The sequence below is a fragment of the Macaca fascicularis genome, chromosome 13 (genome assembly GCF_037993035.2).
Source record: "Macaca fascicularis isolate 582-1 chromosome 13, T2T-MFA8v1.1".
NCBI classification, from domain to species: domain Eukaryota; kingdom Metazoa; phylum Chordata; class Mammalia; order Primates; family Cercopithecidae; genus Macaca; species Macaca fascicularis.
In genome coordinates, this window is record NC_088387.1 from 14,662,224 (window position 1) to 14,687,404 (window position 25,181).

General features: G+C 41.2%; 1 long non-coding RNA gene and 1 pseudogene across 2 annotated transcripts in view; both read right to left on the bottom strand.

Moving 5' to 3' along the window:
• Nucleotides 1–8,969, bottom strand: part of LOC135966770 (uncharacterized) — a 39,835-nt gene extending 30,866 nt beyond the window's left edge. For both annotated transcript variants that reach the window (XR_010580359.2, XR_012422026.1), the window contains exon 1: nucleotides 8,820–8,969. This is a non-coding gene — a long non-coding RNA (uncharacterized lncRNA). The remainder of the gene's footprint in view (nucleotides 1–8,819) is intronic.
• An 8,794-nt stretch (nucleotides 8,970–17,763) lies between these two features.
• LOC135966723 (uncharacterized) lies at nucleotides 17,764–21,269 on the bottom strand (annotated as a pseudogene).
• Nucleotides 21,270–25,181: the final 3,912 nt, after the last annotated feature.

Below are 25,181 nucleotides of genomic sequence, written 5' to 3' on the forward strand. Positions count from 1 at the left end.
TATGAAAAAACTATGCGTGAACTTTTAGCTTTTGCATCAAAACACACATATACTAGTTTATTTTAACTTTTTCTTATTTTTGAGACAGGGTTTCACTCCTCTCACCGAGGTTGCAGTGCAGTGGAGCAATCTTGGCTCAAAGTAACCTCTGCTTCCAGGCTGAAGCGATTCTCCTGCCTCAGCCTTCCAAGTAGCTGGGACCTTGTCTGGTTAATTTTTGTATTTTTTGTAGAGGCTAATTTTTGTATTTTCTGTCGAGGCAGGGTTTTGCCATGTTGCCCAACCTCCCAAAGTGCAGGGATTACAGGCGTGAGCCACCATGCCCGGCCGTGTTTTAACATATGTGAATAGGATTTAAAACATCAGTCTGAAAAGAACCACATGAATTCTGCCAAACTTGAATTCTGCCAAACCTGAAACAAGAACAAACATCAAATTTATGGTGAAGCTGGGGTACAAAAAACGGTGAAATAAATTATTCTTTAAGAAAAGTCTATGGGAAAAATGACCTGAAGGATCAGTCGTTTACAAAGGGATACCTGATTCTAAGAAGAGATAAGACAATGTTGAAGATGAAGCCCACAGAGGAGGGGCATCCATTCCAATTTTTGAGAGAAAAAAAATTGTTTCTATGCCCTAATTGAGGAGGACTGACAATTAACGAGAGATATTATAGCCAACACCACAGACATCTCAATTGGTTCAGCTTACACAATACTGACTATAACGTGAAAGTTGAGAAACTTTACATTTGATGAGTCCCAAATACCCTTGTGCCTAGATCAGCTATGGACAAAAGTAGAGCTATTAGTGACTATTTTGAACAAGCAGAATCAAGATCCTGAAGCATTATTTTGAAGAATTATAACAGGGAGTGAAACTGACTTTATCAATAGGATCCTGAAGGCAAAGCACAATTAAAACAATGGCTACCAAGAAGTAGAAGTGGTCCAGTCAAAGCAAAAGCAAACTTCTCAAAAGCAAAAGCCATAGAGGTTTTGGGGATGCTCAAGGCATTTTGCTTGTTGACATTCTGTAGGATCAAAGCACCATAATATTTGCTTAGTAGGAGAGTTCTTAGAGAAAATTAGCAAATACTTTTGCAGAAAAGTGCCCTGTAAAGCTTCACTAGAGAGTCCCTCTGCACCACAACAACACTTCTGTTCCTTCCTCTCATCAAACACCGGTAATTTTGAAAGAGTTTTCATGGGAAATTATTAGGCATCAACATTACGGTCCTGATTTGGTTTCTTCTGACCTTATTTTTCCTAATCTTAAAATAACTGTAAAGGGCACCCATTTTTCTTCAGTTAATAGTAGAAGATTGCATTGACATGGTTAAATTCCCATGACCCTCAGTTCTTTAGCAATGGACTGAATGGTTGGGATCATCCCTTAATGCAGTGTCTTGACCTCAGTAGAGATTATATTGAGAAATAAAGTTGATACTTATATTTTTATTTTTAATTCCATTTTTCACTGACATTTTTAAATCCCTTCACAATTCATGTTTGTCTCAAAGGCATTTAAATTTAGAAATCATATCAAGTGAGGTTGGTGCCACAATGGCCAAATAGGAACAGCTCCAGCCTCCAGCTGCCAGCGTGAGCAACACCGAAGATGGGTGATTTCTGCATTTCCAATTGAGGTACCAGGTTCATCTCACTGGGGCATGTTGGACAGTTGGTGCAGGACAGTGGGCGCAGCCCAACGAGTGAGAGCCGAAGAAGGGCAAGTCATCGCCTCACCTAGGAAGTGCAAGGGGGAAGGGAATTCCTTTTCTTAGTGAAGGGAAACTGTGACACAGAACACTGGAAAATTGGGTCACTCCCATCCAATACTGTGCTTTACCAAGGGTCTTAGCAAACAGCACACCAGGAGATTATATCCCACACCTGGCTCAGAGGGTCCTAAGCCCACAGAGCCTCTCTCATTGCTAGCACAGCAGTCTGAGATCTAACTGCAAGGCGGCAGTGAGGCTGGGGGAGGGGTGCCCACCATTGCTGAGGCTTAAGTAGGTAAACAAAGCAGCCAGGAAGCTCGAACTGGGTGGAGCCCACTGCAGCTCAAGGAGGCCTGCCTGCCTCTGTAGACTCCACCTCTGGGGGCAGGGCATAGCTAAACAGAAAGCAGCAGAAACCTCTGCAGATGTAAATGTCCCTGTGTGACAGCTTCGAAGAGAGTAGTGATTCTCCCAGCATGGAGGTTGGGATCTGAGAACTGACAGACTGCCTGCTCAAGTGGGTCCCTGACCCCCGAGTAGCCTAACTGGAGAGCCTAACTGGGAGGAGCCTACCTGGAGTGAACCTCAAGCAAACTCCAACAGACCTGAAGCTGAGGGTCCCGACTGTTAGAAGGAAAACTAACAAGCAGAAAGGACATCCACACCAAAACCTCACCCATACATCACCATCATCAAAGACCAAAGGTAGATAAAACCACAAACAGGGGGAAAAAGCAGTGCAGAAAAGCTCAAAATTCAAAAAATCAGAGCACCTCTCCCCCTCCAAAGGAACGCAGCTCCTCACCAGCAACAGAACAAAGATGGATGGAGAATGACTTTGACAAGTTGAGAGAGGAAGGCTTCAGTTGATCAAACTTCTCAGAGCTAAAGGAGGAACTACAAACCCAGCACAAAGAAACTAAAAACCTTGAAAAAAGATTTGACGAATGGATAACTAGAATAACCAATGCAGAGAAGTCCATAAACGACCTGATAGAGATGAAAACCATGACGCAAGAACTACATGACAAATGCACAAGCTTCAGTAACCGACCTGATCAATTGGAAGAAAGAGTATCAGAGATTGAAGATCAAATGAATCAAATGAAGCAAGAAGAGAAATTTAGAGAAGAAAGAGTAAAAAGAAATGAACAAAGCCTCCAAGAAATATGGGATTATGTGAAAAGACCAAATCTACATCTGATTGGTGTACCTGAAAGTGATGGGGAGAATGGAACCAAGTTGGAAAATACTCTGCAGGATATCATCCAGGAGAACTTCCCTAACCCAGCAAGGCAGGCCAACATTCAAATTCGGGAAATACAGAGGACGCCACAAAGATACTCCTCAAGAAGAGCAACTTCAAAACACATAATTGTCAGATTCACCAAAGTTGAAAAGAAGGAAAAAGTGTTACGGGCAGTCAGAGAGAAAGGTTACATTACCCACAAAGGGAAGCCCATCAGACTAACAGCAGATATCTTGGCAGAAACTCTACAAGCCAGAAGAGAGTGGGGGCCGATAGTCAACATTCTTAAAGAATTTTCAAACCAGAATTTCATATCCAGTCAACTAAGTTTCATAAGTGAAGGAGAAATAAAATCTTTTATAGACAAGCAAATGCTGAGAGATTCTGTCACCACCAGGCCTGTCCTACAAGAGTTCCTGAAGGAAGTACTAAACATGGAAAGGAACAAACAGTACTAACCATTGCAAAAACATGCCAACATGTAAAGACCATCGATGCTAGGAAGAAACTGCATCAACTAACGAGCAAAATAACCAGCTAACATCATAACAACAGGATCAAGTTCACACATAACAATATTAACCTTAAATGTAAATGGGTTAAATGCTCCAATTAAAAGACACAGACAGGCAAATTGAATAAAGAGTCAAGACCCATCAGTTTGCTGTATTCAGGAGACTCATCTCACGTGCAGAGACACACATAGGCTCCAAATAAAGGGATGGAACAAGATCTACCAAGCAAATGGAAAACAAAAAAAATGTCAGGGGTTACAATCCTAGTCTCTGATAACACAGACATTAAACCACAAAGATCAAAAGAGACAAACAAGGTCATTACATAATGATAAAGGGATCAATTCAACAAGAAGAGTTAACTACCCTAAATATATATGCACCCAATACAGGAACACCCAGATTCATAAAACAAGGCCTTAGAGACTTACAAAGAGAGTTAGACTCCCACACAATAATAGTGGGAGAATTTAACCCCCCACTGTCAACATTGGACAGATCAACGAGACAGAAAGTCAATAAGGATATCCAGGAATTGAACTCAACTCTGCACCAAGCGGACCTAATAGACTTCTACAGAACTCTCCACCCCAAATCAACAGAATACACATTCTTCTCAGCACCACATTGTACTTATTCCAAAATTGACCACATAGTTTGAAGTAAAGCACCCCTCAGTAAGTGTAAAAGAACAGAAATTATAACAAACTGTCTCTCAGACCACAGTGCAATCAAACAAGAACTCAGGATTAAGAAACTCAATCAAAACCACTCAACTACATGGAAACTGAACAACTGGCTCTTGAATGACTACTGGGTACATAACGAAATGAAGGCAGAAATAAAGATGTTCTTTGAAACCAATGAGAACAAAGATACAACATACCAGAATCTCTGGGACACATTTAAAGCAGTGTGTAGAGGGAAATTTATAGCACTAAATTCTCACAAGAGAAAGCAGGAAAGATCTAAAATTGACACCCTAACATCACAATTAAAAGAACTAGAGAAGCAAGAGCAAACACATTCAAAAGCTAGCAGAAGGCAAGAAATAACTAAGATCAGAGCAGAACTGAAGGAGACAGAGACACAAAAAACCCTTCAAAAAATCATTGAATCCAGAAGCTAGTTTTTTGAAAAGATCAACAAAATTGATAGACCACTAGCAAGAGCAATAAAGAAGAAAAGAGAGAAGAATCAAATAGATGCAATAAAAAATGATAAAGGGATATCACCACCGACCCCACAGAAGTACAAACTACCATCAGAGAATACTATAAAAACCTCTACGCAAATAAACTAGAAAACTTAGAAGAAATGGATACATTCCTGGACACATACACTCTCCCAAGACTAAACCAGGAAGAAGTTGAATCCCTGAAGAGACCAATAGCAGGCTCTGAAATTGAGGTAATAATTAATAGCCTACTAACCAAAAAAAGTCCAGGACCAGACAGATTCACAGCTGAATTCTACCAGAGGTACAAAGAGGAGCTGGTACTATTCCTTCTGAAACGATTCCAATCAATAGAAAAACAGGGAATCCTCTCTAACTCATTTTATGAGGCCAGTATCATCCTGATACCAAAGCCTGGCAGAGACACACCAAAACAAGAGAATTTTAGACCAATATCCCTGATGAACATTGACAGAAAAATCCTCAATAAAATACTGGCTAACCGAATCCAGAAGCACATCAAAAAGCTTATCCACCATGATCAAGTGGGCTTCATCCCTGGGATGCAAGGCTGGTTCAACATACTCAAATCAATAAACGTAATCCAACATATAAACAGAACCAAAGACAAAAACCACATGATTATCTCAATAGATGCAGAAAAGGCCTTTGACAAAATTCAACAACCCTTCATGCTAAAAACTCTCAATAAATTCAGTATTGATGGAACGTATCTCAAAATAATAAGAGCTATTCATGACAAACCCACAGCCAGTATCATACCGAATGGGCAAAAACTGGAAGCATTCCCCTTAAAAACTGGCACAAGACAGGGATGCCCTCTCACACCACTCCTATTCAACATAGTGTTGGAAGTTCTGGCTAGGGCAATCAGGCAAGAGAAATAAATAAAGAGTATTTCATTAGGAAAAGAAGAAGTCAAATTGTCCCTGTTTGCAGATAACATGCTTGTCTACTTAGAAAACCCCATCGTCTCAGCCCAAAATCTCCTCAAACTGATAAGCAACTTTAGCAAAGTCTCAGGATACAAAATTAATGTGCAACAATCACAAGCATTCTTATACACCAATAACAGACAAACAGAGAGCCAAATCATGAATGAACTCCCATTCACAATTGCTTCAAAGAGAATAAAATACCTAGGAATCCAACTTACAACAGATGTGAAGGACCTCTTCAGGAGAACTACAAACCACTGCTCAATGAAATAAAGGAGGACACAAACAAATGGAAGAACATTCCATGCTCATGAACAGGAAGAATCAATATCGTGAAAATGGTCATACTGTCCAAGGTAATTTATAGATTCAATGCCATCCCCATTAAGCTACCAATGACTTCCTTTACAGAATTGGAAAAAAACTACTTTAAAGTTCATATGGAACCAAAAAAGAGCCCGCATTGTCAAGACAATCCTAGTCAAAAGAACAAAGCTGGAGGCATCACGCTACCTGACTTCAAACTATACAGCAAGGCTACAGTAACCAAAACAGCATGATACTGCTATGAAAACAGAGCTATAGACCAATGGAACAGAATAGAGCCCTCAGAAATAATACCACACTTCTACAACCATCTGATCTTTGACAAACCTGACAAAAATAAGAAATGGGGAAAGGATTCCCTATTTAATAAATGCTGCTGGGAAAACTGGCTAGCCATAAATAAAAAGCTGAAACTGGATCCCTTCCTTACTCCTTACACAAAAATTAATTCAAGAGGGATTAGAGACTTAAATATTAGACCTAAAACCATAAAACCCCTAGAAGAAAACCTAGGCAATACCATTCAGGACATAGGCATGGGCAAGGACTTCATATCTACAACACCAAAAGCAATGGCAACAAAAGCCAAAATAGACAAATGGGATCTAATTAAACTAAAGAGCTTCTGCACAGCAAAAGAAACTACCATCAGAGTGAACAGACAACCTACAGAATGGGAGAAAATTGTGGCAATCTACTCATCTGACAAAGGGCTAATATCCAGAACCTACAAAGAACTCAAACAAATTTACAAGAAAAAAACAAACAACCCCATCCAAAAGTGGGCAAAGGATAAGAACAGACACTTCTCAAAAGAAGACATTTATGCAGCCAACAGACACATGAAAAAATACTCATCATCACTAGCCATCAGAGAAATGCAAATCAAAACCACAATAAGATGCCATCTCACACCAGTTAGAATGGCAATTATTAAAAAGTCAGGAAACAACAGGTGCTGGAGAGGATGTGGAGAAATAGGAACACTTTTACACTGTTGGTGGGACTGTAAACTAGTTCAACCACTGTGAAAGACAGTGTGGTGATTCCTCCAAGGATGTAGAACTTGAAATACCATTTGACCCAGCCATCCTATTACTGGGTATATCCCCAAAGGATTATAAATCATGCTGCTATAAAGACACATGCTCATGTATGTTTACTGCAGCACTATTCACAATAGCAGAGACTTGGAACCAACCCAAATGCCTATAATGACAGACTGGATTAAGAAAATGTGCCACATATACACCATGGAATACCATGCAGCCATAAAAAAGGATGAGTTTGCATCCTTTGTAGGGACATGGATGTAGCCGGAAACCATCATTCTCAGCAAACTACTGCAAGAACAGAAAACCAAACACCGCATGTCCTCACTCATAGGTGGTAACTGAACAATGAGATCACTTGGACACAGTAAGGGGAACGTCACACACTGGGGCCTGATGTAGGGTGGGGGGAGGGGGGAGGGATAGCATTAGGAGATATACCTAATGTAAATGATGAGTTAATGGGTGCAGCACACCAACATGGCACATGTATATATATGTAACAAACCTATACATTGTGCACATGTACCCTAGAACACAAAGTATAATAAAAAAAATCATATCAAGTGTGAAATAAAGAAAATTATATAGAGAGAGGAAGAACAGAATCTATAAATATGCATATTTGTGTACATACATCCATATACATACATATGTGTGTGCATGCAGTAATTTTATTCTCCTAAAGCAATGCCTCTGCCTTCCACCCTCACTGTACATGTCCTAGTCCTGTGATGTCCCTAGAACTGAGCACCTGATTTCCTTTTCTGCCTCCCACATGAACAGGGAATAGAAATGGAAACTACACTCTGTGGTTACTGTTGTGAAAATCCATGTCCCCCACAGGCTAGTTTGGCATCTTACATTCCAGTTCCCATTGTAAAAAAAAGCAAGCAACAAACACAAACTACAAAAGAAAAAATGAAATATTTGAAAGTCTAGAGCCACAGAGGTTCCGGCTTCACCCACCACCCACAGTGACCTCCGGCGCCCTCCAGACCTGAGGGCAGTTGCGCCTGAATAGCCTGCCTCTTCACCATCCATGAAAAGAGGTGACCTTAAACTTCAATAGATTTTACTCTGTTCAAAAGGAACCAGGTCAACATTCAAAGTCAGTGGTCTGACAACTCTAAACTTTGGCCAGAAAGTATTGGAAACATTGAACGTGCAGTGGATGAAGCAGCCTGGCCCCACTGCACACAACACACTCGTGGGGACTCAAAGGAGGATACTCAAGATCCGCTGGGTGGAAGTGAGGACAGACCCAGAAACACGGGGGGTAGGGGGGGTCAAAGCAGGAAGGCTCAGGCCCTGACCTCCTCCTAGGCCCTGCCCCTCCAGAACTTGCAGTTTTTTCTGACTCGGAAGTGGATTTCACTGATGGAAAAGAAGTTCAGTATTTCTGGTCCAGCCCTGTAAGCTGCTCCCGTCGCCCAGCCTTCCACACCCCTGCAGACGTCACAATGCCTACTCCCACTAACCCCACAAGGGAGCTATGCATCGCCTAGAGACGGTCCTTGGCCTGCAACCCCGCGATGGGGTCCAGGGTCTGTGTCCATTTCTGGTTAAAATCGCTCTAAGGCTGGTCGCTGTCTTGGCCTTCCCTGCTTCCTCTCTGTTTACTTCTCCCCTCCTCACCCCATATGAAGCTTTTACTCAGGAGATGGATTATCACCCCTCTTGGAACATCAAGGACACCACCAGGACACCGCACTGTCTCCTTGACCCTGGGATTCTGCAGACCTCAGTCTTCCTCTGAGGTCCCCTCACTCCCCACCTCATTTTTTCCATCCTTCTGGGGCCTGAGTCTGCTATACCTCAGGCTTCCTCTTCACAGTCACAGACAGAAGGAGCCCCCTTCATCCTTGGGCTCTGGCCACAGTTCACCTACTGCAGGACACTCAGTGGCTTTCAGTGGTTCATCCAGACATCCAGATGGAAGTGGGATTTCCTGGAAGAAAAGCAGGACCCCAGAATTACATTGAATTCTAACACAAGAGCCCAGAGTCCCCTTCTGCATGGGACATTAAGCTGCAAACACTACATAGGCACTTAATGCTCAGCTGCCCTTTTAACATCTGGTCCAGTTGTGTCCCTCCTCCTTGGAATATCTCAGAAAATATATCTCCACCTAGAGTTGTTTGAACGCATCATCCTATGTGATTCCAGACCATCGGGGGTACAAAGGGTCCTCACCAGAACTTCCACTCTGCTTGGAAGACTTAGAAAATTCTGAGGCTGCTCAGAGGGTCAGATTCCCATTTCTGTGTTCCAGAAACACTTCAGTCTTTTCCGGACAAGTGAGGAAACAGAAAATGTCTAGTCTCTGGCACATCTTTTGCAAGCAATGGCGGCTCCCAGGAACCAAAACTATCAATGAATATATTTTTGAGACTCTGGTCAAAAGAAAAGTCATTCTGCAATTTCAGGTAGGATGGAGTGGTTCTATGGCTTCTGAGGTGATTTTGAAAAGATCTGGACCCTCACAAGAACCACGGAGGACATTTCTGGCATTTCCAGACCAGGAGGAGTGACTGATGGACCTCCAGTGTTACTAGGAAAACTTTTTGTTGGACAGCTTTGCTTTGGCTTTCAGGCCTTCACATAGGTTGCTTAGATCATGGAAGTGCTTCTGCATTTCTGCATAGGCTCAGGATGCCTTCTCAAGTCGTCCCTGCAATTATGAGACAGTTTCTGTCTCCAGAGGTCACTTAGAATAACACAAGAGGCTTCACCTTCAAAGGGACACCAGACAATATAGCCACAGTTCAGCCAAGATTATCTGTGTTTACATACCTGTAAAGTAACACTCCTAGTTACCTCCATTAACGTGGACATCTTTCATGAATAGAGAAACTCTAGTGATTGTTATATAACAGCTGCCACAAAAAATTAACCAATAAAAATAAATGATAAATGAAAAATATTTAATAATTATGATAGTGAACGCAATGACCTAAATAGTAAGAATTTTAATACTGGTGACAATATGAACATAAGGATACAAAAATCAATGTGGAGATTCTCCTAAATATATGAAAAGTTGACAAATTGGGTCCTCCTTGTGTAATTTGGAGTCAGAGTCAAAGAATTTCACTATGAAATGTGTTCCATGATGGCAAACATGAGAAACAGGTGAAAGCAAAGCAAGCCACAGGAGAGCATGGGCTAATAGGACCACTTGTGTGCAAACCTCTCTAGTCAAGGACTACCAGCCAGAGGTGAAGAGAGTTTGGCTTGTGTCTTACCTACCACTGGGCACACAAAAGCTTTCAGTAGTGCAACCAGATGGCTGGTTTGGCCTGGCTCCCTGCAAAGAAGACATGTATCTCATCCCCACCAGCCCATCAGTCCTGGAACTCAGAATCCTACATGCATTAAACATGAAGCTCCACCTCCATAGCTGACTTCACCTCCTTACTGTCCTTCTGCCATCTGGTGTTTCAGGTGCTCTCCAGATCTGGACTTCTTGGCTCCCCTACCTTTATCAAGTGAAGTCAGGATGTATCATTCTCAGAGTTCTCCTGCCAGTCCAAGGTGAAACTCACCAATACAGGCATACCCTGGATGGACTTCCTTGGAATATTTAGAAAACAATGAGCTTGCTCAGGGGTGGTGTGAGCTCTAGGAGTAGAGATACGGTTTCCCATGGAAGTCTGAGAGGACTTAGAATAGTCCCAGAGGCCCAAGCAGTCCAATCTGCCCTGGAAACATCAGGAATGATATACTTGGTCTTCCTGAGGCTCCAAACATTTTCTAAATAAACTCAGAGGTTACAGAACCATTTTTCTCTCAAGAACTGAAGTGGAGTTATTTGCCTTCTGCCAGCATCTCACTTTTTTTATTATCTAATGTTGGGGTCCGTGTCGGGGGTGGTGGAGAATGAAAGAACACACAAAAGACAAAGACACACAGAGAACATGGCGGCCGCGCTCAGAGCCTCCGCCTCACTTTATTTATACTCCATAAACCCCACGTCAGCAGAAAGAATGCAATGTAAAACAAACTTTCTTTTCCCAGGTGTAACCTTCTACTCAGTTCCTTGTTGCTATGCTCTTCCTTATCTGCCCGCCTTCTTGGCGCCTACGGGAGTTCATTAAAAGTTCAATTGGAGATACTGTCCTTGAGCCCTATCTATTCTCAGCATACTGTTTTTAAAGGCCCCTGCAATCTAAGTTAGCTTTTGAGCCCAGAAGTAGATATTCCTTGTATTTGATTTACACAGGGAGCTTCCTAGAATGCCCATGCGTCTGGATACTTTCTGCATTCACTCAGGTATTCACAAAATGCTGCAGTTCTGCTGAAAATCTATGAGATGACCATTTGATCACCCGAGCAACTTTAGAATGTGTCTTCTATGGAAGCCCTGGAGCCTCCCTTCTGGTATTTCATCCATTGCTGGTACTGAGTACCCAGGGTGAAACCCTCCATCAGACATTGTCAGCAATTCCAGGATGGAGATGGCACTTACGTGATGGGGCTCAAGAATCAGATGGTAGAAGACCAGCCAGGAGGTGAAGTCTCAGTAGGCTTGGGGGCTTAATGTTCGATGCACACCAGACTTCTGAGACTCAGGAAGCGGGTGTGGATCTGTCTGCCCAGTGCTTCTCATCTACAGCCTGGACCAGCCATTTCTTGGGGCGAACTACTGAAAGCTTTTGTATGACCTGTGTCAGGCAGGACTCTGGCCAGACCCTTTTCCATAGTCCATTTGTAATGTATTTCCACGTGGCACAGGCATCTCCACTTTTGCCCAAGCCCTCGTGTGGCTCAGAATTATTCTCCCTACTGCCACTCTTCTTTGCCATCACAGAAGATATTTCAAGATGCAGCCCCAAGCCTCTCCCTGTAATCAATAACACGAGGGCTCATATGGGAACAATGTCACAGGCTTACAGGAATATGCTCTTAAATATCTGCTCTTTTATTATTCTCTTCTTTAAAATGACATTTATATCACACCATTATGATTGCTATTAATGTTATTATTATGTGGGTACAGTTCTTTATCATGGATAGATTTGTGGTAGTTATTATGCAATGTTGAATAATTTTTTTTATGTTCTGAAGACTGTTGAGTTTGCTGAAGATGATTAAAAGACAACCTTAAAACATACATACCACAGCAACCCCAAGACTCCTACCTACCACCTGGTGTCCTGTAGAAGAATGGGCTTCCTGAGTTATTCTTTTCTTTTTCGGGCAAGTATCTATTCATACCAGCATAGTAGATGGATGAAGTGCACCCTGGTCTTGCCATGGGCTCAGAAAGAATTCATACATATGCTTTATGTGCTAGCAACTCTATGTGTAGGTCTGTGAGCCCTAGAATGCACTTTCTTTCACCAACTAGTCCACCTAAAAGTTTTCTAAGTCAAATTCCCCCTCCATGCTTGGATAGGTCATGAATGGCTTTCTGTTACCCACCTAAGATGAAGGGATACTGCTAAATCAGGTTTGTGGCCAAGAAACTTTTACCTGGAGTGGCAGGAGAGGGACTACCTGTTCACCAGAGTCTCTGCAACATTTTCTTTTTCTTCTTCTTCTTCTTCTTTTTTTTTTTTTTTGTGATAGAGTCTCGCACTGTCGCCCAGGCTGGAGTCCAGTGGCACAATCTTGGCTCACTGCAACCTCCGACTCCCAGGTTCAAGCGATTCTCCCGCCTCAGCCTCCTGAGTAGCTGGGTTACAGGTGCATGCCACCACGCCCCCCTCATTTTTGTATTTTTAGTAGAGATGGGGTTTCAGGCTGGTCTCAAACTCCTGACCTCGAGAACTGCCTGCCTCGGCCTCCCAAAGTGCTGGTATTACAGGCATGAGCCACTGCGCCCAGCCTCTGCAACATTTTCTAAGTCAGAAAAGTAGTTTTTTGAACCACCTTTTCAGTCAAAGAACTCATGAAAAAGTCCTCCAAGAACTTGTGACCTTCTGGAAATTGTCAAAATCTCTACAGGTGTCCAGAGTCATCCAGAGCTGTATTGCAAACCATTGACTGGGTTCCACCATTAGTAAAGCAAATGCGAAATATGCCATGCCCACCAAAAAGAATCCAGAAACCATAGTATTTAGCTCTTTCCATCTTTCTTGCCTCCTGCAGGTGGGTGAGTACTGAGTATGATGCCCTCCTACAGCCTCTGGAGGACATGCCAGTGCCTAGAGGTACCAGTAGAGAGGGGCCATGAAAGAGCAGATGACAGTCAGCTGGCTGGGAATGACATTATCCTGGGGTTTATTGCTTGTCATGAACTCTGCCACTGGGCAACATGTACTGGTCTGGACACGTAACTTCTCTGGATCCCTGTTCCATCAGCCAGCTATCTTATCTACTGAAAGCTGGTAGGTGTTGGTCAGCATGGTGTTACAGGACCAGGGTTATATTAACATTCCCTCTTCGGCTGAAACACCAGAAGTTAACACAGGAGTCCCCAGGTGTGCACTTGCCAACCTCCAGATTGTTTTTCTTCTCGTTCTAGATGTTCATCCTTGCTTTCTGGGACTTGAAATAACCCTACACCACCAAATATTTATGCCTATTATCCACTTAGGGAAAACTTGTATGTCCCAAGTCCATAGGGTTAGTATTATTATCAGTATTATAACCATTGGTACTAGTATCATGATGATCGTCATTCCTGTTAATATTCATCAATATTTTTATTATTACCATTGTTAATATGAATTTTTCACTATTGTACAGCAAGGAATATAGTTTATCCATTCACAAATGGTGTTCAGTTACTAAAGATGACTACAAGGCATGCTCTGCGGACATATACACACACAGCTGTCCTGGAGACCCAGCTTTGCCACCAATTGCTCTTTCATAAGATGAGCTCCCCCAATACCCACCAGTTTTTCAGGACTCGACCTGAGCTGGTTGGGCTAGACCTGGAAAAGTTTCCTATTCTCAGCTGTACCTGGAAAAATTTTAAAGACTCTTCCAAGGCCCAGTAATAGCTTTTGGCAGCTTCCAAGACCAGAGAGGGTTTCTTGGCCATTCAGAGCCATTCAGATATTCTAAGTAAACTCAAGGAACCAGAAACCCCACTTGCAGTCATGAAATACCAGTGAATGGCCTCTGTGAGTCTCTTCAAGTTTTTCAAAGATAACTGCCTGGAAAGGCTGGCCAGGAAGTCACCCAAGCCCATCCCTCTGCAGGATGTTCTATGTCAGCCAGGGACCCAGTGAATTGCCATTGAACAGAAGGGAGGAACAGAGACAGCATGCCTGAGCTTCTGGAAACATTCTAAGTGCCCTTGTTGGCCCAGAAAAGACTGGTGCTGCCATACGAGGCACAGATATGGCAACCTAGCCACTCTAGGAACCACACAAGGTTTAAAGGCTCCCAGGAAGTCCAGGAAGGGCAAACATGTCCTTTTAGAGCCATCAGATTTTATTCTAAGTCTACGTGGGAGACAGTGCACTGGCTTCATAAAAACACCAGTGGAGGTGCTATCACTTGCCCCAGTGTCCGGTCTTTTCCACCTCATCTCAGAGCCAGGCAGCCACCATTTCCCAAAGCTGCTGTGCAATGAAAGGGGAATATTCTAGGTGCTCTCCTGTGCCCACGAAATTCTGTGGCTGCACTAAAGGCAGGCGTTGTCCTCCGGAATGCTCTTCAGGAATCTGACAACACTAGTCAAGATTAGAGAAGTTCAATTCAACATCATATAAAACCAATCACAAAAAAAAAAAAAAAAAATGCATAGTGAGACAAAATGATGAACCCACCTGCTAATAATCATGAATGACAATAACAACAATGATGATCTTAGTGATAATGCCACCAACACTGTTAATGGCAATAACAATAAAACTGAGGTAACGGGTGTTAGGGTCCCGATTCACCGATGTGAAGGATGGCGCCAGTTTCTGGCCTTACAGAAATAAAGGAAAAGTAAACACCTGAAGGAGGAGGAGGTGAACCTGGAGCTCCCGCCGGCCTCTGGGCGCTCCTTGGTGGAAGGAGAGGGACTTGGTCCTGAGCCTGCCCAGGATCCACCCGCACCAGAACCCGGGAGTCCCAGTCCCTGGATGGGCTCAGTCCCATCCAGGCCAGACGCCCCGGAGCCCCGGAGCCCGGGTCCTCCAGCCCTCGCTGCCGCCACTCCTCGCGGAACCCAGGCCCCCGCGCCACCTCAGCCTCAGTGCGGCTCTGCGAGGGCAGGCCCAAGGATGCTCCGGGCCCAGCGGGGGCATCCGGCCCCAATGGGATACTGACGCCCTGAGGGCGCGGAACAGCGCGGCCTGTGCAGGGCCCGCCATCTTGGGCCTTGCAAAAAGAGCTGCCTCTTCAACGCCCCCACCCGGAACCTCCCCGGAGGCCCCAGCCCCAAAGCCAGGGCGGCGGCGCCTCCCTCACCCTGGGTAAAGAAAACTCAGGTCCTCCCTGGAGATCCGGCTCGCTGCGGGAAGCAGACCGCGCACGCGCCCTGCATGGCCGGAACGATGGATTTCATTGCCCTTTGCCGGCCATGAGGTGGCAGCACAGGACGTTTGGCCTTTACTGCTTAGCGGTGGACCTGAATCTGAATCACTGAAATTCAGGTATGGATTATTCAGTACCTTTCTTTTGGAAGATCAAATGGAAATTGAGTACGATATCTTGTGCTTTAATTAAAGAAGATGGGAATAAAGAAACAAATTCGAAAGTTAGTATAAAAAAGTCGATTGATTCCCTCTATGTGAAGGGAAGAAGAGCTTGAATAAGAGAAGCATCCTGTGTTATGCTTTAATGCTGGAGATCTGCCACCATGCATTTGTCAAATCTCGTAGAATTTCACAGCACAAATAGTACATCTTAATGTGACTCAGGACTACATATAATGTCAGCCACAGTTTGAGGGTAAATTACATATTTAATTAAATAGATTAAACAATAAATAATGTTATGAGCTCTACCTGGACACAATCCTTGCCTCTCCAACCAGTTTGCCAAGGGCTTGAATTTCTTGCTCATTATCCTCACTCTTGACATAAACCCTGGCTGCTGAGTAAAATCAATCACTTGTGGAGATTTTTTAATATAATGATGTGTCAATTTCAACCATGGATAAGGCCATTTAGCCTTAGTAAGGCCTATCGTATTAAGATTGTGCCTGTTTTGCAAAATTTCAAGTCGTCATCCCACTTATTATTCAGGAAACGTTTTCTCTTGAGTTTTAGGTTCAGTACTGAGGCTCCTTGATGGACAATACATTTTCCAATTCTGAGGACAAGGCAGAGGAGGCCCCATCTGTGAGAACTTTCATTTTGCTTCTGGAAAAGTACATTGAATCAAATATAGGAAAGGCTTGCATGGTGGCTGACAGGTTCGGCTGTTTTATCATGCTGGTGTTTTATCTTCTGGACAGAAGTAAAAGGAACACAGCTGTGTCTGTCTCTGTGTAATAACTCAGGACTTACCTGAGTAAACTCTGGGGTGTCATGAGATGAACTGCTACCTCCACTTAGAGAGGCTTCAGGGACAAAATTTCAAGAGATTTCTGAGGGATAGAAGAGCAGGGCTGCCTTATTCTCTGATCCCAGGTAACTACTCAGAGACAGAGGCAAGGGCTGGGGACACCCAAATGCATATACTAGGTGTCTTTGATCCAGCCTCCGTTTCCTTGCTAAATCTATGCAATGACACACTGAGAAATCTGGCAAGTGGGGCTGAAGATCCCTGATGTGTCAGTTCCAGGGTTGGATGGAAACAAGTGGTTTTAGTGAACATGGAAGTAAAGGGAGGTGAGCTGTGAGGAAAGAGCCGTTGAAGACTGGGGAGACTCAGAAGTTGGGGTAGAATCTCGACCCATAAGCCGAGGAGTGCAGATGCAAATCGATATGTTGGGGCTGCATAAATGAAAGACGGACTTCACCAACACACTAAATTTTTTCAACATCCGATTGTATTCTTTCAATATTTGTAAGTATTGATCTTTTGGAAATGTTTAATGAGATTTCTTATACAATTCTGCATTCAATTTATGCCCAGGTCACTTTGCTATTATACATTTATGTGCTGCATTTTTATGAATAGACATTTTCTCAAATTTCTGAATTATTTTGCTAAACTATGTGTTAAGAGTTTTTTCTAGAGGTCCACCTTCTTGACTCACTTTTCTGATGAGAAATCTATCAGGTTTCTCCACAATGATTTTCAAGTTTGATAGCTTCTCAATGTGAGAAACTTAATGTCAACTAAGAAATGAATTACCACTTAAGAATCTTCTCCTTTCAAGATGCTAACCGTGTTTTGTCCAGTGTGAAATCTCACATGTGCCACAAGCGTTACTCTGTGAAGAAAGGATTTCTCATGATTTTTCAAGACATAACTTCTCCAGTAAGAAGTGTTTGGTATTCCAAGAGAATTCATTGCCCTTGGAAAGACTTTCCCTTCTTATTAACTTATAAAGGATTTCCTCTCTTATTTTCCATTTTAGCAGCATTTTATCACTGTGTTTTCTTGTGAACATCAAGCCTAGTGCTTGGCTGAATGTTTATTCACAGAAAATACAAATAAAGGGTTCATCCAAGTAAAGTTTTCTTATGTTAGTTGACAACAAATTGCACATAAAAACATTTTCACACTGAATGCAGAGCTAGAGATTCTCTACCTGAAAGTCCCACATGTTTTAAGTTACTAAAACTGTTGCTGAAGACTTTTAGTTTATTATGTTGACAGTTTCAGCTCTCTCGTGTCATTTATGATCAGATCACTAACAAGTCTTTGGTACATACATGTCGTACAATTTCTCTTCCATATGAATTTATTGATGAGGACTGAAGAATAAAGGTAACTGAAGTAACGTCCATGTTGATTATAGTAATTCTTCAAAATGTGAGTCCTTTGTCATTTTTAGATGTTACAACTACAGCTGAAGTCTCTTCCATATTCCTTACATTCGTCATTCCTAACACCATGTCATCTAAAGTCAGAATATGTTCTGAAGACATTTATCATTTTCTCTCCAGGGTGACTTTTCTGATGTTATTTAAGATTAGTACACTGGCTGAAGGCTTTCCCACATAAATGGCATTCATATGGCTTTTCTCCAGTGCATGTTCTCTCATATCATCTAAGGTCAGAAGATAGACTAAAGTCTTTCCCACATAGAAGACAAGTATGTGGTTTCTCTTCAGTGTGAATTCTTGTGTGTCCTCTAAAGCCAGAGCTTTGACTAAAGACTTTCCCACTTTTATCACATTCATAACGCTTTTATTCAAGGTGAGTTCTCTCACGTCTTCGAAGGTTAAAGGATTGAATAAAACCTTTCCCACACTGATGACACTTATACGGTCTCTCTCCCGTGTGAGTTTTCTCATGTCTTCTAAGGTGAGAACACAGAGTGAAGGATTTTCCACATAGATGACATGCATATGGCCTCTCTCCAGTGTGAGTCATCTTGTGCCATCTAAGGTGAAAGCAATTAGTATAGGCCTTTTCACATATATTACATTGATATGATTTACCTTTAGTATGAATTTGTTTATGTGGTTTAGGGAATAACTGATTACTAAGGGATTTTCCACACTGTTTGCTGATGTAGGGTTTCTTTCCACTCTGAGTTAACAAACGCTGAGTCATTGTGGAACTGTGAGTGCAATCTTCTCTCAAATCATTACATTCAAAGGGATCCTCCAGAGTGAGAGAGTTCTCCTTTAGGGACAAAGATTAAAAGCTCTTATTGATTTACCGACATACATCTATACGTTCATTTCACCACCTTTGAATCCTAGACCAACCATTCAGTAGTAGAGTACAGTTGAAATCTTTCCAATGTTACTTGTGTGAAAGGAAATTAAATGTTGGCACCCCAAACTCATTTAACCAAAGGGAAAAATCAAGCTGAGAACAGGGTCACACAAACTTGCCTCCCCCTTCTGGTTCCTAAATAATATGGCTACAAGATGAAAAGCTACTTGCCTCGCCAGTATTTTGCCCACAAGGAAATTCCTCATGAGCTGTTAAAGTTACACCATGGCAATGCAAACTGATAGCTTGTCTTTACAGGCGCAGTCATCCCCAGTTCACCAGACACAAATACATATCCGATTGTTTCCCTGCCCCATTTTGCCTATGTTGTCTTATATAAAATGCAGCTCTCCTGCATTATTCCTCTGCCTCATTTGTTTATGTCATCTCATGTAAAAACAATCCAGATTCACTGAGCCAGAAAAATGTACGAATTACTATTTTTTTCTACCCACCTTTTACATGAAAATTGTGTACTTCTCAATATCCCACCCTTTCCCCCTTTAAATTTAGAGAAAATCATCTTTGGAGAAAGGCATACACCTGTCCCCCAGGTGCATGTCCTTAACTCTGGCAAATAAATCTCCTACAATGATTGAGACTTGTCTCGTCATTTTTCTCGATTGACACTTGCGTACACATTGTCTCCTGCAGACACAGATATTTTCTCTTTTATAAGATACCAACTACAGAGTTATTCTATTAATTGTGATGATATCAATATCTTTCAAAGTCTGAGCATGAGCAATGCACACGCACTTGTTCTATTTTAAAGATCTCATGTTATGGTTTAGAACACAGGTCACTTTATTCACTGAATTCAAACTATCAAATTTTTTTTTGCTTAGAAAGCACTTAATGCCAGCCTAATTACACTCAGGTGACTGTGTGTCATTACTAACTTAACCCATTACCAGGTCTTTAACTTAGATGGCTGGTGTACACAGCTATAAAACTCACCATTGTCATACCAGTGGATGCATCTTTTCTGATAGGATGCATGAATATCGTGTGTTTTTTCTTAAGGGCACTTTCCTTGTCTCAAATAATTGAAAAATAAATTGTTACCTTGGTATTATGGTAATAAAATTGTTTGAAAAACCCCAAGGCCCGTTTACTTTTTTCAAAAATTGACACTTAGATGTGGCAAATGTGTCAAATGAAGAAAATACTTCAATTGAAGAAAATACTTCAATAGAAGAAACAGATTGTACAGCGTCAGCAATTAGAAAAGAGTTTTAAAATTAAAACGTGAAAAGAGTTAAAATGGAAATGAGATATCAGGCAGGTAAATAGAGGGATAGTCTTCACAGGGGTATCGGGAAAAGAGTCAGCATGTGACAGTTTAACCCCAACAAGTACATGAATTATCCTTTTCCCGAAAGTAAAAGAAAAGGCAAGAGGACACAAGAGTAGCATCTGACATATGAACAAAATGATAATAACATCTAAGGAATTCTGCTCCAGTAACTTAACCTACATTTTAGAAATTACCACTCATTTAATAAAACCGCCAATTAATATTTGACTGATATTATTCACTGACGAAGCACCTCCTCCTATTAGAGCACAGGACCCTGTTGCTTAACCAGATTCTAGCCTTGGAGAAATTCTCTTCCTTCCCGCCAGAGCTCTTTTCCTTGCTCCAGCTGCAAAGTTATATAGGATTTGCTTATCTGGTACCCTGTTAGTGGAAACAGTACATGTGTTTTGAGTTCACTGTCAATAAATGTGCATTATCACCAACTGTAAGGCAGGCTATCAAGGAAGAATAAAAACAGTGAAGGTCAGCTCAGGCCACAAGACCTAGAACACAGAAAACTCCCCAGGATTTTTCTGACCCAATGTGAGACTAGAAAATAAATTCAAACAAAAGGTCCATCAGGAAAAGGAAATTCAAAACAGTCAGGACCTATGAATGCTGAGTCCATGCCTAAGTTCCAAGACACAATGCGTAATACACAGTCTTTCCAGAAAGAGATTAATTAAATCTCTGCACAATATGTTTATTATTATTCTCATACAGAACAGAAAAACAATTCGATTTACAGAAATAATTGGTGTTCTACACAAAAAAGATATTGCTATTGTTTTCACTAATTGGTCTCAGCCTAAGCATAGCGACTAAAGCAGAAGAGTTATTTAGAAAATATTTAATTTAATACATTGAAAATATTCATTATGTTCTCAGGTCTGTTCTGAGTATTAGAGACTGAGTACCAAGGAAACCATGACATCCTTGTCAAGATTACATTCTAATTGAGTGACAAACTAAATAAAATAAAATAAAATAAAGATATTTCTTTCAGACAGATTTAGAGAGCTCAAATTTTTTTTTCAGATAAGATCTGTGAGAGAATCAGAGATTAGAGTGAGATATGGGGAAGCTGTTCCAACACTTATTGAATGAATGAGTCAATGTGTGTCTACATACGTATGTGAATGTTGAGGGACTCACCGAGGGACACCAGTTGACACACGTTTTCCAGCATTACATCTCTGTACAGCTTTCTCTTGGATGTGTCCGTCATGGTCCACTCTTCCTGGGTGAAGTCAATAGCTACATCTTCAAAAGTCACTTTGTTCTAAAACATCAGACATTTTAGTTTAGACAGAGAATCCCTTTTAATGTCCAGAGGAGGAAGGCTGAGATGACATAGGTAGGATCTGGGTATGCAGAACACTCAGTGTTTTAGGTTCCAGCCAGTTCATTCTCAACACTAAACTGGTATCTGCCTTTCAAATTCACTCACAGAGATATACCCACTCTTAATCCATTAAACTTTCCTATGAAGAAATATCGCATGAGATGTGGCATAATATAGCCCACATATTTTTCAGTAATGTGTTAATCACCTGTACATAACTGATTATAAAATTTTCACTTGAACCTTCATAAATAAAACAAATTTACCATGAATTTCAAGTAAATTACAGATTTGTCACAAGGCAAATAACCGTGATTTACTACTTTTTAAACATGACCGTGATTACATGAATTATTTCTCTAGATAAACCACAGGTTTCTCACCAATCAAATGGTTAAAAGACCTATTATGTGTTTTGAATAATCTAAAGAAGTAATAGAAAACATGTTTCCTATCCAGCAAATATTTACTAAATACAGGTCATTTGTCCCTTATTCATTAAAAAGGTAGAAAGCAATGAACCAGACTCCAGCATTCTTCAGAACTGAACAAGTTTTACACAGAATATAGGACTCAATTCATACATATAGTCACTCTAATGTTATGTAATTCAGGTGTTCATGACAAGGCTTAAAGACAGTCCAGCCGCACAAGACAAGACCGCTGAGGCTGCTATACTGAGGAAGTCTTAGTCTGATGATTCCTGTGATATGAAGCCTCCTGTTCTCAACTTTCTCTGGTCAACCCAAACATCAGTTATCACTGCCTCTCTTTTAACTTTACCTTGTCACTTGGCTTGTTCAAGGATAAAAAGGCCTCTTTACTGTTTTGTTTTTTTCTAACCAGCCCTTATAGAGCATTTCCACAGAACCCTAAATTGTACTATATCTACTATATTCCTTCTCCTGAGTGTGCAACCATAATTAAGTAATTGTATTTCTTATATGTTACTTTCAGTTACCAGAAGGCAAAAAGGTTAATTACCAAAAGGTAAAATGAATGGGTATAAGAATAATAATGACTTCTTTAGTTGTCCTTTTGCAAAGTTTTTAAAAGCATAAATATATTTTATCAAACTCTCCTTTTTCCTCAACACTGTGCAGCTCTTGCCCAAGGCCTATCACATGGGATTTATTGAACTCAGCTGCTAGAACATCAGCCTCATTATTGGGCTGTGATCTTCTGCTCTTCACGCATCTCTATTGCCTGCATTCATCACAATCCTAAGTCTATGTCAGCCGATGGTACAGTTAATGGGTCAATTATTTCCCTGTGAGGTTATAGGATGGATAGAAGAAAAAGAAATACATAAATGAGACGTCTCATGTCTTTTTTTGTAAATAGCCTGCATAGGGGCCGGAATAAAGTAGTGTAATATTAGAAATTATATTGATAATTTAGGAATCATTGACACACGATACCCAACCTAGAGTCCTGAGAAAACTTAATTGGAGGCCAGATACCTGAAAGTCTCCTGATTGCATTTGGAACACCCAGGCTGGGTGGATTTTGCATCATAAAAACAAACAAAAAAAGAATAAAAATGAAACACCCATGCAAACTGGAGAAAACTGCCCATTTGCCAGCAATATGGGTATAATTTCAGTAGAAAGAGCCATCCCCCACTCACTAGTGAATGCGTTGTCAAGAACTCAGTTTCTCTCTGTCTTCTTCTGGATTTCCACTTGCAGACACTTCAGGCACTAAGAAAAGCTGAGGTTGGAGAAAGAACACCTGAGACGCCAGCCTTGTACATAATTTTCAGACCAACCTGTGATGAAAAGCCAGACCTTCACTGAAGGGTGACACCCCCTGCACCACAGCCTGACCAACAGTCACAAACACACAGAGGCCTCTCCTCTTTTCCCAAGGTCAAAATTAGGAAGCCTATGACTATGGTTTCTGACAAAGAAGGAACACAGATATCTTGTGAATGAGAACATCAAAAGCACTGAGTTTTGTATGTTAATTGACACAAGTCCAGATATTCAATTCCCTCACTGATTTTAAAACACAGGGATCCCTGACTCCGCCCACATGTGGAATATGATTTCCACCTGTAGATAAACACTGTGGGATTTCTCAGATTTTATTATCCCAGCTTTATGCCCTAGTAGTGTTTCTCCAACACCAATCACAGCCTTCTGAGGCCTTACTCCACTTTTACTTTCTCTCAATTTCGACTTTTGTATTTTCCCTTGGAACTCGGAAATCAATCAAGTAAGAAGCTGTTTTAGGGTCAAGTGCGGTTTCTCTCACCTGTAATCCCAGCATTTTGGGAGGCCAAGGCAGGTGGATCACCTGAGGTCAGGAGTTCGAGACCAGCCTGGCCAAAATGGTGAAACCCTATTTCTACTACAAATACACAAATTAGCTGGGCATGGTGGTGCTTGCCTGTAATCCCAGCTACTCAGGAGGCTGAAGCAGGAGAATTGCTTGAACCCAGGAGGCAATTACAGTGAGCCGAGATCCTAACACTGCACTCCAGCCAGGGTGACAGAGCAAGACTCTGTATCACCAAAAAAAAAAAAAAAAAAAAAAAAAGTTTGTTTTAGGATGGAGATAATCAATTCAGGAATTTATTTCACTTGGAGGGTCAACACTCCCATCCTGCTGATCTAGCCCTTAAAATCCCCTGCATCAGAAATTCGCAGCAGTACCCTGCGTCATGGTGTTTCTGTCCTGTGTATACAGTCACAATCCTCTAAGATGCTCAGAAAATACAAAATGACTTAGGGCTGAGAGAAATGTAGCAGCTCAATCTGATATTTTACTAAGGTGGTATCTAAAATTCTTGCAATCATGGTTTATATCAGTCTTGTTAGTTGCAATATCTCTGATTATCATGATGCATACTTGCTGAGAAATACTGATATCCATGTGTATATTCATACATAGATATGTAGGTATATAGATGGATATGTTTATATGAACGCATGTGTTTGAGACGGGGGAAAACATGCATGTATTATTTCCCTGCTAAAAATATAAAAATAATTAAATATATTTTATGTACAAATGATAATTATGTGTTATAAACAAAAAATTAACTGACCCATTTGTACATGAAGTCCAGGAAAAATAAAAAGGGTAGCTTTGTATTAATTATGACATTGTGCTTATAGATATACATAAATTTCCTTATTTAACTCTTATAATAACCCTGTTGATTATAGTTTATTTACCAGTTTAATAAATGATCAACAGAGTTTGAAAAATATGACAAAATTACAAAATTAGAAAATGACACAGCAATACTTTTAATTATATTCTGCCTTGTCACTGTCTCTTCTTGCTTTTTTACAAAATTACTCCCCTAACCAAGGTTCTCTATGATTCTGGGGACTCCAGGATTTAGACCCCAGTTCCCAAACTTCACTGTGTCTATTTTTACTGCCACATTTTAATGCACATTTACAGACTTCAACAAGCACTTTTCAGTATCAACTTTTTTCTTATTCCTTGGACTATTTCCTACATCTGTTCATCGAGACTCCAGTAACATATGACTCCATCTGCCTGTCCCTTCCATGAATGTACCTGACAGTACATGTATTATGTAGTCTATAATTCAAGCAGAATAGATATTCCTTCAAAACAATAAGGTATTAGAGAATGCCTACAAAGCTTCAGTGAAACCAGCTGTAACCCTTAATATTATTACCATGTAAACTCTTCCTCAAATATCAAAATAAGATTTGGACTTTAGAGAATATTTGTGTGTGATTATAACCCAAACATGAACTAAAAGTAATTTAAATGGTCATATACAGACTGTGTCAGGGGCAAAAAAGG